The 16839-nt window shown below is 31.1% G+C and overlaps 1 long non-coding RNA gene across 4 annotated transcripts; it reads right to left on the bottom strand.

The window, feature by feature from the left end:
* Window positions 1-12336: 12336 nt before the first annotated feature.
* On the bottom strand, window positions 12337-15472 carry LOC143248416 (uncharacterized). Of its 4 annotated transcripts, XR_013026978.1 has the most exons (4): window positions 14694-15470; window positions 13602-13713; window positions 13102-13148; window positions 12337-12829 (listed from the first exon to the last, which is right to left on the bottom strand). It is a non-coding gene; the product is annotated as an uncharacterized LOC143248416 (long non-coding RNA). The 4 variants fall into 4 exon arrangements; XR_013026979.1 differs by lacking the exon at window positions 13102-13148 and having other exon boundaries at window positions 14694-15472; XR_013026976.1 differs by lacking the exons at window positions 12337-12829; window positions 13102-13148 and having other exon boundaries at window positions 13389-13713; window positions 14694-14809; window positions 15241-15472.
* Between the last annotated feature and the right edge of the window lie 1367 nt (window positions 15473-16839).

Genomic DNA, 16839 nt, shown 5'->3' with positions numbered 1-16839 from the left:
AAATGCTTTACCTCTAAAACTATTACACCAGTTATTTAGATGTTTTAGACGTAATGAGGTTTTATATAACAGCCAGAAAGGAAATGTTGCTGTAACGATTGTTCTCCATTAAATCATTCGAAACTACTGTTTGATTTATTTCATCGTTGTGGATATGATATTGGAAGTTGTACAACTATATAATTATTGTCATCATCACGGCATGTAGATTAATTAAGTTAAAGGTTGAAATGGAACTCAGGTTCAGTTTGCTTTCGTAAAGATAAACCAACTGCTTCGTTTTGGCAAAAACACCTGACTTTGTTTCATGCTTGAAAAGAAATAAGAGGTCTAGTTCTTAAAAAATAGAAGTTAAGGCGTTGAAAAAAATGTATTGATATGAAATAATTATTTGAAGATTTATTTTCCCCGATTTTGAATTAAAATTGCTTGAGAAACCTTTATTATGGATGTTTTGTCGAAGGGAAGTAACTGAAGTTGGGATGGGTTTTAATTCCACACTTTGAATACTTGTTTTGAAGTTTTGCAATTGACGTAAATATGATAAAAGTGACGAAGAAGCGGTCTACAGACAAAATAAATAATGTGGATTTTTTTTTCACTGAACTATTAAAAGATTTTGCCTGTTCTCTTAATACTAGACAATTGAGAAATAGAAATATTTTACATTTTTCTTTGAAGCTTTTATGCACATAATCCAAGTTTTTAGGCTTGTCGCTAGCCATTGGTTTTATTTGATCCCAGTAAAACAAATATATATATATTTCAACAAAACTTTGTTTGTCTAAAGTTAAGCCAAATCTGCACCTTTTTTCATAATAATGTTAAAATTGCAGTATTTGAAAAACCTTGTTTGATGTATAATATTTCCTATAATATTGTCTCCAAAACACAAACTGTCAATCAATTCGAAGTTGTATTGTGTCTCGGTGAAAAAGAAATTTAAATTCGTTGCTAGCTTTTTGTTATCGTCTCATGGAAAATATACTTGCAAAAACACTTAACATACATGTTTCAGTAAAAGTTTTAAGTTAAGATAATTCCAAAGAGAAAAATTCAACTACAAAAGAACAGATTGAACAAGAGAGTAAAAAATACTGCGGAAATTGTAATCAAAAACTATAAGTCAAACTGTCAAGAAACAATCCGAAAGAGATAGATATTGTCAAACAATTACGGAATGCTAAATTAGAGACGGCTAGAGCAGATAGCCCTCGTTTAGCTTTGCGCAAAATTAATAAAACAAACAAACAAACAAGTCATAAGGCCCCGATACTTTCTGCAATCAGAACGCTCAGATATAAAACGGCCAAATTATTTATAATTATTCTCAGATTATTGACATTTAATGAATTTACTGTCCTCGACTCACTTTCTTATATTAAATAATTAAAGATCTTCATCCTCATAATGGATGTTTAGTTGGTAGCTTTGACGTAAGTTATTTATTCACAAACAATCCTTTGGGTTCGACCATTGACATTGGAAAAACTCTTTCCAGAGAAGTCATTTGTTCATGGCTTATCTAAATAACAACTTAGATCTATAATAATTCATTATTTAGATAACAACCATTCTTTTATTTAATGGAAACATTTAAAGCATTTGTCGAGATTATCGGAAGAATACGATGATAAGGTTATTTTGCATTAATTCATTATCTTAGTTGTTTTACGCCTTTTAAACTTAAACGAAATCAGTAATTGCTTACAAAATCTAAGGTATATTTTTACCAGCTAATTCCCTCTAAAGAATTTAGTGAAATATAAATCAATTTTTTTACCTTGTTTTGTTTATATTAATAATTCTTGATTAGTTTTTTTTTTTGTGTTTTGTTCAACTTATTTATACGGATAATTGCTTCTTCTAACACTTTTGCAGCTATATTCCTAAACTCCACTCTCTATTCGAATTTTTGTGTTCCTTTTTTTGAATATCCGTTAAATTGCTTCGATACGGTGACGTTTAAGAAGTATTAGTTTTTGCACGTGAGGTGGTTCTCCAATTAGATGTATTTGTGTATGTATTTATTCACCAGTTACTTAACTTTTATAAGAATTTTAGAATAACCTATATATATTTTCTTATCTTTTTATTATTAATCTTTCATTGAAATGTAAATCTTCTATTGTATGTTTAATATATTTTAATACTTTTTTCAGTCACCTGGTGATGCTCCTAGTAACTGCTATTTTTCGAGCCAGAAATAATCCTAATAGTTAACGTGAAACACTAAGGAACATTTTGAAATGAAACAATATATAAAAACAGAATGTAACGTAGTTAGAGCAACGAGAAATACAAATTCTCGTTGTTTGTGTACATACAGATTCTTCTACCAAAGGTAAATTTGAAATGATAACCCATGACGGAGAAGCCTAATGTTTTGCTAGATTGACCATATCCACTGCTGTAGGCCGCAGTTTCGTCTGTTATAGCTTTATTTGCAATCTCTAACATATGGTTTCAATTGTCTGTAAACATTGTGAGGCATCCTTATATATTTTAAATTTCTCACATAATCGTATGTAGTAAGGAGAGTGCAAAAGCCTACATCTCTGCTTAATTATGTAATTCGATTGGTAAGTACACGAGAATCACAAGAACAAACACAATTTGTAGACTTGTGGAACAATAAAACAATTCAACAGACCAACCTGTAAGGGCGGATGATTGTATGCACCATACCCCCCACCTAAAATGAAGGGGATGTATACCCCATCCCCAGAATCTACGCCCCTGATGAAGATGACTCAAGAGCAACATGTAAAGAAACTTTCAGCTGTATGTTTAGATAGACCACAACAAGGTGACTATAAAAGTAAAAGGATTATGCCCTCTTGGACGCTGCATTAATTAAACAGAACCGGGAAGAATCTTTGACAGCTTGAAGATGCCACAAGTATGTCCTGAAGCTGCAGATGACTTGATTTTCCCTGAAAACCAAGATGGCACTTAGATCAAATATCGATAACAAGAATATGAGATTAGCTACAAGAGAAGAGTGATGATTCACTATATCTAGTTGTGACCAATGGATAATCAGAGTAGTTTTTGTTGTAAGTTCTTGCCCACGATCAAAAAGATTTGACCAGTTAAGTATTGTAACTGCTTGTGGGTATTTGTACCCATTATTTGGTAGATGAGGAAAATACTAAGGTAAATTTGAATAACACCTCATGATACAGCCAAAAAGTAGCCAGTCTCTCCTGAGAACGAAGTTGTCCCTAAATTGGATGCAAGTTCATAGAGTAATGAGACAACCAACTGTTTCTCACCTGAACTTTCTGTATGTATTCTGATCCCATTATACCTAAGCATTGGTTATCACATTACTTAGTACAGAGGTAAATGAATATTTAGTTAAAATGTTAAAGTAAAAAGGTTAATCTCTTTGAGAAGATGCATGTTGGATGTAACCAACAAATATATGAAAAAGTTAATAAAAGAAGTAGTCTCAAACTGCTCTGCTTAAAGATTATTTATGAAGTCATTTCATGTCATATTCATAGAATAATTATTGGTAAAAATCAGTTAAATTAACATATTACAGTATATAGAAAAGCTAGTGCATTTAGGTCACATAATACTTAATCAATGACTTGTGTCATGTTGCTAAGTAACAAAAGAAAACTACAGACTTTCTGCTGTGCAGTAGGTGCACTTATAAGGTGCTAAATATATTTGCATATTGGAAGTTTTCATTATATTCCTAATTTGCCTGTGTATAATACATGGAATTGTCATTGTAACCATTCTAGTCAACCACTTACAAAACTTTATGACCAAAGTCTAAACTATTAGTGTTTTATTTTCTGTCACACAACATTGTATCTACTTGTGGTTAGTTATATTCATGGCATCACAGAAAACATATTTGGTACAAGAAACTTCATGATCATTCCACAGTAAACAGTACAGTACCTATGATAATAGACAACTGTTTTCTGTAATGTATCACAGTAATATACAGATCATTAAGGTGACTGTGTAAAACAATGTAATGACAAATAATACAAATATTCAAAGAAAGGCATCTTATTTTTTTCTGTAAAAGCAGAAAATGTGCAAAGCAGATATTTTTGAACAACATCAAAATCCAAACAACATCTAAAACCAATCCTGAACTTTGCATTAATTTCAAAAGTGAATGATATGTTTATGAGGAAAAACAATTACATTTACTTTGGACATATAGTAAAGAAGTTAAGAAACAAGAGTCTTAAGGGTCTTTGAATAGTTTGCAAGATGGTTGATCTGAAATTAAGCTCACCGTCTTTCTAAGGAACCAATTACAGTGGAAAAACATTATGTTGTGTGAGGGTCTTATCATGGCCATTAGGCTGGACAAACGTCCATATAATTCAAAGTAAAATATTTATATACATAGAAATAAGTTCTTGAAAAGCAACAGATATTACAATAAAAATGATGTAATATTTATTGCTCATAATTATCATATTCAGAAACATATAAAGTGTCTCTTTTCTGATACATTTCACAATACAGAAACTTTAGCAGACAAACCAGAAACTGAACTCTGAAAACAGCATAGGCATAATCGTTTACTTTATCATAGAAATATCACATCTCATCATGATAGAAGGTACTTTAAAATCAAACTTAAATGAAACAATTTTTTGCAACATACACTTTAAGCACCCGATTAAACAACACTCCACATCTTCAGCAACACTTATGTAGTTGATTCTTGGTGTCGAGAATCTTCTACAAACTTAGAGAACAGATGATACTTTGTCAATACACATCCAACAGAAAACGTTATCTTTGTAAGGAAAACCTACACGGAAACATTTCACTGAAATTTGTGCGAACTTATAGAGTCAGAATATGACTTAGACTAGTCTGATTAAAAGTATTTTTATGTCAGGATTAAAATTGGTTTTCATCTTTCATCACAATTCATTTGCATTACCTTTAGGAGTTCTTACATGAATGTCAGAAGTTTTTTTTTGCATAGAACGTTATATTTTTGTTATTTTATTTACCCTAACACTGTACAGGGGTCATTTAGTTAACTGACCTTGCAATTACCACACAAAATGCAAAATAAATATAAATTATCCTTTTTTTCTTTCGAGAATGATGCATAAAATTACAGTTATCACAAACAGCCTCAGGCTTGTAACACGTTGCATCTTATTTTCTTTCATTTTATTATTTTACTGCTGTTTGAACTATATGTAACCAATAAACCCGTGTAACAAGCTAGAAATCACCTAGTTAGTATATATAGTTCATATTATGGTGCAGAATAGCTTCTTGCTTGCATTCTTCTTGCATAAATTAATCAGTTATTTTTTCATTATTTTTTTTCATTGATATTCCTGTATTCAAACAGTTTTATAATTTTTTTACATTTTAGTCACTCTTACAACAACAAGTAAAAAATACAGAAGAAATTAAGTAATTTACAATTTGTGGATCTTGTACATTTTGCAGTCAAACTTGAAGTGTCTTTAAAAGTTGACCATAATTTTTGATAGGGCTGTTTTTAGTACTTTCCTGAATGTATATTTTAAATAAAAGAAGGCGTTGTGTGTAGGTTAGACTTATTTATATCTGAGTAAAACAAGGTAATTGCTGGCTATAAAATTATATTGTCTTAGCAGTATTTATAATAAAAGTTTGTAATTGCATTAAAAGTATTAAAACTGAAGAGTTGAAATAGGGTTAAAAAGATTATCTGATTTGTGAAATTTGGAGCAAAAAAGTGTTATAAAGAAAAGTGAAGATTGACAATTAATTTAAATATTTCATTTTGAAATTAAGAAATTAAAGCTTATGTTAAAATATCATTTGTTGACCATTGTTTTCAAATAGCTACATGTAATTCCTGCCACCATTGTATAATACCATATGTACAGTATTGCCAAAGAAGGATTATGAGCTCCTTATGCTGAGGGTGAACCTTATACATGATAGACTGATTTGCCATAAAGAATATACTTTTGGTTATGTAATTACCCTTTATGACGGAAGTCTTCTATACCCCAACAGTTTTGCACACCTTCAGAACATGAGGTGGTCATGTGACTACCCTTACCAATGGTACTGCACCATCTGTGTTAGAACAACTAGCTCACTCTATTGTTCTAGCACAACTTACACTTTCTTGATCAGCATTCTACAGGGTGGCCTGTAAGTCCCTACCCATCCATATATCTTATGTATCTATGTGCTGTCCCTCATTCTTGCTGCACTCACGTACCGATGTATTTGTCACAATACGCTCTTCAAGTGTAAATGGGCTTACATCGACCATATATCTCTAAAAAAAAAGAAACAAATTTATAACACATGCATAATTGAATATAACATAATAACATATGGATGGGTAGGGACTTACAGGCCACCCTGTAGTGTACAGATGTGTTTTTAATTTGTACATGTGACTACAAAATTTAGATTATGCTTAATCACTAATTTTTATCAGTTTTAACTTCCTGTGTTTAATTTCTGCTGTTTTTACTCATTTGTTTTAGAAACAATTCCATTTTCCAAACTCTAATTTTTCATATAAATATGACATTTATAATGGCAGGTGATGAATTTCCATCCATAGTAGCCATGGTTTTGACACAATCTCCAGTTCTCAGGGTTGATGATGTCTGTTGGGGAAACACAGGCTTTGATTTTTGTAGGAAGGTTCTAACTACTGTGTGGAGATTTTTTTCTGTTGTACTTTTTATATACTTTCATGTAATCTCTTGGGTAAGGTATTGTTATTCTTCGTAGAAGGTCTGTGGTAAGTTTTACTCCCTCCCAGTAGGTGTATACACATTTAGAAAGTCATTTTAGCTTTTGGATTGGTCTAATTTTCCCACTCTTTTAGTTTCCTCTTTTATGTTTCATATGTTCAGCATTTTATATGCAAAAATGGCTTGTTTGGGTTGAGAAAATATTTTACATAGAAGAGCGAACGTTTTGACCTTTTTCGGTCATCGTCAGGTTCACAAAGAAAGAGGTAACTGACCGGAAGCTGACCACATGTTTGAAAGGGGTTGTGTAACTGAGTGTCGCAATGTAGAGGGTGGTGTTAGATGTTTGAATATATAATTTTATTTATTTTATTATATTAATATAGGTATAATGGTGTTCCTTTATATTGGTTTATTTTGGGTTTAAGTTGTTGTATAAGTAAGGCTTCTTTAATTTTGCGTTTGTTTATGATTGTTTCTTTATTTAGTATTTGAGTGTTTTCTGTGGTTATGTTGTGTTTATTTGACTTGCAGTGTTCGAAAACGTGTGAAGGTGACTTTTTATGTTCTTTGAATCTGGTTTCCATTTTTCTACTTGTTTCTCCAATATAGAAGTCGGGGCAGTTATCACATTGTATTTTATAAATAATGTTGGTGTGGTGTTTGTCAGTGTAGTTCTTAGATAGTATAGACCTCAGTTTTGTGCCTGGTTTTTGAATAAATTTAGTATTAACTGGAATGTCATATTTTGTGACTAGTTTTTGCCAAATGTTGGTTATTTGTTTGCTGATGTCAGGAATATATGGTATACAGCAGTATATGGTTTCGTGATTTTTTGATTCGTGAGATGTATTTACTCTTGTTGGTTGATTTTGCTTTTTGACTAGGTGTGTACGTATAATGTTTTCTACGGTTTGTGGGGGAAACTTATTGATGTTCATGAAGTATTGTTTTATTTTGTCTAATTCATCGTTAATTTTATCTGGTGAGCATAGTTTTATGGATGTGTTTATTTGGTTTCTTAGTATGTTGAGTTTTTGTTTTGTTTCATATGCTGAGTCCCAAGGAATGTATAGTCCAGTATGGGTGATTTTTCAGTGGATTTCTGTTTTGAATTGTGTGTTGGTTCTTATAATTTTGAGGTTAAGAAATGATATTTGATTGCTTTCTTCCTGTTCACATGTGAAGTTAATGTTGGGATGTATAGAGTTAATGTGATTGAAAAAATTAAGTATGTGTTCTGTAGATTTGAATCCTGCAACCGTGTCATCTACATATCTGTACCAGTATAGTGGTGGATGTAATGCTGTGTTAATTGCTTGTGTTTCAACTTGTGTCATAAAAATATTGGCTAGAACTGGTGATACTGGGTTGCCCATGCTTAGGCCATTTGTTTGTATATAGTTTTGGTTGTTGAACATGAAGTTTGTCTCTATCGTGGTGAATTCTATGAGGGTTGCTAACTGGTTACTGGGAATGTCTATAGTTGGGTCTTGGATATAGAGTTCTAAGGCTATCTTGCAGGCTTCAGTAGTTGGAACTTCTGTAAAGAGGGATATAACATTGAAACTGGCCATTAAGGCTTTATGATTAAGTTGATTTAGATTAGATTTGAAATTAAAAGAGTCTTTGATGAATGAGCTGGCTGATGTTACATATTTGGAGAATGCCTATGCTATGTATTTACCAATATTGTAATTAAACGATTTATATGTTAACATTATTGGTCGTAATGGACAATCTGGTTTATGAGGTTTGGGGATGCCGTATATTTGAGGTGTGCGTGAGTTGGTTTTACGTAGGTAGGAATAAAGTGTTGGTGAAATTGTGTTGGCTTTTTTCATTTGTAGTAGTAATTTGTTCAGTTGCGTCTCGTGTGTCTTTGTTGGATTTGTGTGTATTGGTTTAAATTCGTTCGTGTCTGAGAGAATGTTATTCATTTTTTGTATGCATTCATCCGTGTTCATTATTACTATAGCATTACCTTTATCTGCTTTTAGAATTTTTATGTTTTTGTCTTGTTTTAGGTTTTAATGGAATTAATGTCTCTTTTGTAAGGTTGTTTTTAGTTTTACCTTTGTGAAATTATGTTGATGGTTTTGTAAGAAAATTTTTTGAAAAAATCGTTTAAGATGTTGTTTTTAGGTGTTTCTGGAAAATATAAATTTGTAATTTTACCTGGGAAGTTTGACTGTTGGATGTCAATAAAATTACATTGCGACACTCAGTTACACAACTCCTTCCAAACATGTGGTCAGCTTCCGGTCAGTTACCTCTTTCTTTGTGAACCTGACGATGACCGAAGAAGGTCGAAACGTTGTTCGCTCTTCTATGTAAAATATTTTCTCAACCCAAATGAGCCGTTTTTGCATATAAAATTCTCAACAAGTGGGTTTCTCGACATCACTGATGTTCAGTATTTGTTAAGTTAGATTATTATAGTTCTTTTACCATCTCAGATACTTTAGTTTCAATTTGCTTTGTCTCATTTTTACATTGTTTTTGTTTAATTTTCTATACATGTCTAAGTTATGCAGGATCATTACTGTTTGGGTAATTATAACTTTGGCTACTTTTGTGGGTGTGTTGGCTCATTATTTGTACTTCCTTTAACTGTTTATGTTTCCAAGTTGCTTTTTCTTTACTACCAGTCACGTCTAATTTGTGATTGGATTTGAGTTTTAAAAATAATTATTATTAACTTCTCATGTTCTTCAGGGTAGGTTTTACTTTTGTGTTCTTTGTATTTTTTGAGTGGACTAACAAGTTTGATGTTTATTTATCTTTTTCCTTCTAAGTTCATTTAGTGGTTTTGTACTTTAGGTGTTGCTTATTATTTTTTTGTTTTAAGTCCATTTTCCTAGTTAATAGGTTTGTTATTTTTCTGGACAACTGTGGTCTGTTGAGTAAAGCAAATAAGGATTTTTGCCTATCCTTACTGACTCCTGCCTTCTATAATCAGGGTATTTCTGCATAGGGAATTGCACACACCCATAGCACTGTATCTGCTGTGTCATTCCTCTGGACTCCCCAACATGTATTTTATTCCCTTTTCTTCTAGTGGAGTAGAGGAGTCCTTTCCACTTCCATTTACCAGTTGTTGGAGTGGTGGACCAAGGAAGATTCCTCCTGAGTAGTTTTTGTACAATAAACTAAAATTGAATTTCTAGATTATGTGTACCCACTCAACAACAAGAGGGCAAGCATTGTTATTCTTACTGTGATACTTAACAATGATACACTGAAATATAACAATCAAGATCCAAGGAAACTTCCCCTGAACATTTTTGCTCAGGCTGACTGTACTTGTTGCTCACAAAATTCTTATGAAAGGTGTTTCCACAGGATATTTTCTGTCCATATGGACTGCACTTGACATAATGTCTTAACCCAAGACACTTCATCTGCATGTTTTTATACCAGCACTTGACCAGATTATATTTATACCAAAGGTGCTACCTTTTGGTTGTTACTAGGGGAGACCACTCTTGTTCATCAAATAGTTCTCATGCATGGTCCTTCCACTGGATGTTTTTTGTCTGGATGGACTGTCATTATCTAACATATCCTAAAATGCTTTCTCTAGATGTTTTTCCTGGTAGATTACTCTTGACCATAATATTTTATCTTGAAGACAATTCCCCTGGGTGTTTTCTGCCTGAAAATACTGCACTTGTTGATCTTGCAAACTCATGTAAAGTTCTTCCACTGGATGTTTTTGTCCAGATGTACTTCACTTAGCATTATTTGTTGTATTCCAAGACACTTCCCCTGGACGTTTTCTGCCTGGGCAGACTCTACTTGGTCTGTTCATGTACCCTTCATGGTCCTTTACTCATAGCCTCTCTTGTACCTTTATATGTTTCACTGTCATATGTTTAGTACTTTGGTTTGCTGCATAAGTAACATAAGTGGGATATGTATGCTGACAATGAGCTAGTTATGATAGTTCTCTTGATCACGCTCATATATACATGTATTTATATTTATATGTATCCTCATAACACAGTTGACCATCAAAGGTATTTTCTCTGGCTGTTTAGCCTGGATGGACTGCAATTATTGCTCACTATATCTGATACAAAGCATTTTGACTAGATAAGCTGCACTTGTTGCTCACAGTGTCTCATATGAGGTGTTTCAACTGGATAGATTGCACTTGTCATAATTCAGTGTAACCTGAAGATGTACAATTGGCACTTATATGAGTTGCTATCACGTCCACATAAGATTTTTCAACTTTGTCATGGTATCCAAGTCTTGTTCTTCAACACTTATACTGATTTGGTACGATATGTCTTTCCCCAATGCAAGTGTTCCTTACTAGGTAAAAAACATACCCATTTGAGAAATAGTTCAAAACCACACAGATGTAACTTCTGTTTTTTAATCTTGCACACCAGTTCTTTCAGTGTTGTTATTTTCTGCTTGATTTTGTTTTTGCATGTTCATCTAGCCCTCTAGTTTTTCAAAGTGGGGTGAGAAGAAGTAAGACCATTTCATAAGTTAACATTTTCTAATCCTGACAATGCATTTTGATACCTACTTGCCTCACTTCAACCACTTTCTTCCTCAATGATTTGCCAGCGTTTCTGATTTGAATATGACAGTTCTTGAAAGTGAGGATTATGCTAGAATAATAGACTGTGCTAGTACAGTAGGAATGTTGGAAGGTAGTTGCATGATCAATACATGTTTTGAAAGACTGATGAGCTAGGTGAAATGTTTTTTTTTGGCAATGTTTAGAGAGCAAATCAAGATTGAAACAGCTTTGAGGTGAGAAGAGGTAAATACCTATCTGAAATGTGGTTTCAGTATAAAAATGTTAACTTTTATTTGAACAAGTTATACGATTCATAAAAGTAATTTTGAAGTTTGAAACTACTTCATCCAGTAGTTGCCTTTTTGCAATAAAATAGGACAAACCATTAAATAAATGTATTCAGTTTTCATAGTTTACTATGTTAGAATTATGCTTAAAATTCCATAATTAAAATAAAAATATACAGAAAAACTATTTGTACATTTAAAAACTGAATTACTAAGTTTGGGGATTAGGCTCACTTTCAAACCTTGAACATGGACGAGAAATAACTATTAGTAACATTCGGTTATTTGTAAAATATGTATGCATTAACCTGATGTTATCGTAAATACAATTAAATTAGAAACTGATCAGGATATCACAAGAAATTGGTATAGAATTAATTTCAACTTATGATCAAAGCAAGTCTTTTACATAGATCAGAAATAAAAACATTCCACGATATGAGCACAGGTAACTAAATATGTGTTCAGACCATATTACTTTTATGATTATTGATTAAATATCTTTTGTATTCAATAAATACAACTATGCATTTACAAAAATTAAAAACACTATTTGATGTGTGCCAATCAATGAATTAAACTGACACTGCTTCATTTTTTTCACCATTTATTTTGCAATAATGAATATTTATAACTTGATATTTAATGAAAAATATACATTTCACAACCAAATTCCTAAAGATAGAAAGATTATTGTTCTTTACAAATCATATTTACTCCTGTTATATCTTGTTTTACTTAAAACATTTTATCAATCTAATGTTATGTTTTTTTTTAAGGTAACTTTAGCATTAAAATTTCAGAAACACTATATTATTCACTGCAATGAGCAATAAATTGCTTAAACCAATCTTTGTAACTTGCTTTGAACAAAATAACAAAAGGTAAAACATAAAGTTCAATAGAATGTGTTTTTTTTAACTATTAACAAAAAATGTTCAGCTATAGGTAGGTAAGTAATAAATAAATGAAGAGCAGACATCTACTAGTGGTATAGATCATACCTGTGGTAAAGCATTAGCACTTAGTAAAACAATCTTGAAATTATCTTCAAGAAGAATCTGGGAGACACAAGTCACTGTCAATGTTCAGTTACACACACTACAGTTAAGTTTCAGACATTATAACTTCATAAGATTTCTACTTATTACACATTGGTTACTCCACATCCAATTCTTCATCAGATAGGTTTTCAATGATTGGTACAGCTTCTCCATCTACTGTAGCAGCAAGATGATCTTCTCAACCAGCTGCTTCAGGAAGCTTCCCCTCCTCTCCTACAAATTCATTTAATAAAACAATCATAATGAACACCATGTTAGTACAAAATACCACTAACAACAATGATACCAACAATTACTGATGTAATTATCTACATGATATTTAATCAACATAATCTGTCCTGATTTTTCTCAATACATTTTGAAACATTGACAATAAGTAACAAAGCAAATATATAATTTTTACATATATCAATACATTTATCATTCTTATTAGCTATAACCTTCATTCAGGCTTTTTAGTATCTGTACAAAAATTTGCAAACTACCTTTCATAGACAGACCTTTCTTTTAACATTTTCAATGTCAGTTTTTTCTGAAAATGAAATATTTGTGTTTTCATTAAATAAGTCTAAACATCTTTTTTTTTAATTAATAACCATTAAATACAAATTAATTATTATTACAGTTAATAATAATGGTTTTAACAATATCTTACTTTAACAGCTAATTTATATTATGCTCTAAACATTTTTTTTAATTAATAACCATTAAATACAAATTAATTATTATTACAGTTAATAATAATGGTTTTAACAATATTTTACTTTAACAGCTAATTTATATTATGCTCTAACTTCATATTATTATAACATACTTTTTCAAATTTTGTCAACAATTCTCTTATTAAAATTGATACTTCACATTAAATCTTAACTATAACTTTCCAACTTCAACAGACACTTGAATTAAATTTAAGGCACAACTCCCTACTATAATAGTTACTTCTTAATGCAGTACATACTTGACACTGAGTTCATCTCCTTACCATATAGGTTTGCTTTTCTTCTGTCCACTTCATGAAGATTAGTTAATGTTAATCCTACATTTGCTTGCAGGATAAGGGTCTCAGCTGTTAGGTCCACATATGAATCACAGTTCTGCAATTGCAAAGAAAGTTTACAAAGATTAAATTTTTATATGTTCCAATGCCCTCAAATTTTATGATAAATATATTTCATACACATAAGCATTGACATAGACAAAATTTAAAAATAACATTTCTATATATTAATTTTTCAATTATATTTCTTAACAGAGCTAGCACTGGTGGGAGGAGGCTAAAATAGTTCTCTAACCCTAAAGCTACTACTGTCCACAAATTTAGTTTTACCATAATTTCAGATTTAATCCCAGCATATGTCTCACTGCCCCCTTTCCAGTTAAGAAAAATCTGGAACTGGGACTGATTCTTCATAAGTAATTGACTTTTCTAGAACTTGACTTAAAACTTCACATTCAATGAAGAAAGTTCGCCATTTACAATGATTGTAAACCGACTCATTAAACACCTAATGTCCTTTCTTTAATACAATATCCATAGGCAGTTTTGTTCATTATTTCATTCACTTTTCATAAAATATTTTGAATGAGATATTTATTTCATGTTTTTAACCATGAAAGCAAATTAATGTGTGTATTTTTAAACTTCTGGTTTGAGTTTAAATGTGCATTTTATTTCCTCCAAAACTATAAAAGCCTTTTAAAATCAATTTTCAATTTCCCAGCTACAAAAACTGTTCACTGATGTGTCAACACTAACAATCAAGTTTGCTGGTATTAATCAAAAAAGAGAGAGATGAAAATTATGTCTTTTTTGGATAAAGAGAATCCTTCCAACATCCTTGTGATACCACAGCCTGTAATGTGGAGACAGAAATAAAATATATAAATGTTACACTGTACAACTTTTTTTCTCTTTGAATAAACAAACTATGATATCAAATGATATTAATGAACTGGATAAAACACGTACTGTTTAATTAAGCAAAATTCCTTAACATTTCCAAAAAAATCCTTAAGAGATAAAATAGCATGCAAACAAGACCTCATGCTTTGATAATAAATGAAATATTAATACCTCACTATCTTCTCCAGGAAATATATCACATGCTGCCTCATCTTCACCCATCTATCCTTCTTCAGGCAAGTCTGGGCTGAATGTAAACATCTCTCGTCCACTGAGCTGTTTGAAGACTCATAACGATGAAGATTCTAGATTACTCTTCAGATCAACATACATAACAGTGAAAAGAATAAACTTGACAAGTTTAAATATGCACTGTGACCACATTCATTAATAATGTATTTTGTACCATATAATATTAAAATTCTCCATCAAGTTGTCTTGCTATTTTTAAGGTTAGCTTACCTCTTCTAAAGCAAAGTACAAGCTATGTTGAAAATAAATATATTATTATTTATATCACAGTGATGATCAGTAATTTCAAGAATGATTTTACAAATTGTTGATCCCTTACTTCTTATGTCAATTAAACAATATCAATATTTACAATAGATACACTATGATGATAACATGCAGTTATATTTCATTGAATTAAGGGATGACCAGTAGAGTTCATCTATTACAATTACACCAAGATGATGGTCAACAAACTTTAACTTACTAATAATACTCATCATATGATGACAGTCACACAGTTTTACAATACTTATACCAATGTGACGACCAGCTTTAAACTCTAGTTTTTTCCTGTCCTGTTCCACTTGAGCTTTTTCCTTCTTCTCTGCTATCTACAAAACCAAAATAATGTTGTTGTTTTTTGTTGATACTATGCTTACAAAATATATTTTAATTAAATATTGAACATACATGACAGAAATAAAAATTTTTGTACATGATGTCTTTTATACTTTATATATATGTATGTACTTATTTCCCAAATTTATATATTAATTGTTACACTTCACACACGTTTTCGTTAAAAGAATGTAATAAAGATCTAAATTGTTACCAGTCAATAAAGTCTAGTGTATAAAGAATCTAAATAACTTAAAACAATGATACCAACTTATGTACATTTATATGAAAATATTTTAAAAGTATACCATCCTTCATAAACATGAAAAAGAAGAAGACAAGAGTACAAAATATGAAATTCAATAAGTGAACGTGTATTGAAGTGTGGATAGACAGAAAATAAAACACTTTTTTCTTTTTCCAGGCCAAAAATGTTTAAAATGAAATTCTTGTCAAGTTAGACCTAAGAGCTGCTCTCTTGAAGTACACAGAATGTAATGACACAATTGTAAAAAATTAGATATAATATTATAAAAGCACACAGAGAACACAATTTTATAAATTACAGAGAACAAGATGTAATGTTATGAATGCATACAGATAACGATTTATATGCAGGAAATATAACTTTATAAAATTATGATATTATTCAATAATAATGTAATAACAAAGTATTCAGAGAAAACTTGTGCCTAATCTTTACACCAACTTGAATATAAGACTGTTTAGTGCAGGTAGTGTTACTAATTAATTTACTTTCTAACTCACTGATGTTGAGACTATTGAACACTGTGTTTGAAATCCAGTGATGTCAAGACTGTGATACATGTATAAATAACTACAACTAGATGAATGAAAAAAAGAGTAAAAGTCACATGAGAGAGAACTTCTGCCACAGAAAAGCTAGACTTTGTAAAGTTAACTGTTGTGGGAGTGAATGGTTGGTAGGTTAGGGTGAAATTTAAAGTTTGAAAGAGATAAGGAGAATAATGTCTCATAAAAGGGTGTTCTAAACCAATTGAACCCACATATGTGGACTTCAACAAAAGAGAGATGATAATTGGATACAAAAAACAGAATAATACTGAAAGTTAAGGATACAACCATAGTCGCTCATGTGATATCATGACACTACTGTGAATAAAAGAAATAAAAGTTTAGCTTGTTAACTGAATTCTAAAACAATTGAATTGGCTTAAGTGTACTTTGGACAATAAAAAGAAAACTGTATAGTGTCTAAGATACAGATATTATTTCCATAGTGCAAATAATTTTGTACATACATTTAACTTGTTTCAAACATATATTATTTTAAAAAACAAGTGGAGTGCATGTTGTTCATTTTTTGTCAGTTTTGCTGCCAGCAAGTCAGAGATATCAACTGTAGAAAATTTGTAGCCCAACACACCTATAAATTTACATTACTATTAAGTAAGTGTATAACATTTGGTAAACCACAGCCATG

The sequence above is a fragment of the Tachypleus tridentatus genome, chromosome 4 (genome assembly GCF_004210375.1).
Source record: "Tachypleus tridentatus isolate NWPU-2018 chromosome 4, ASM421037v1, whole genome shotgun sequence".
NCBI classification, from domain to species: Eukaryota; Metazoa; Arthropoda; class Merostomata; order Xiphosura; family Limulidae; genus Tachypleus; species Tachypleus tridentatus.
Note: the sequence above shows the minus strand (reverse complement) of the source record. Positions and strands in the feature narration are given on the sequence as shown.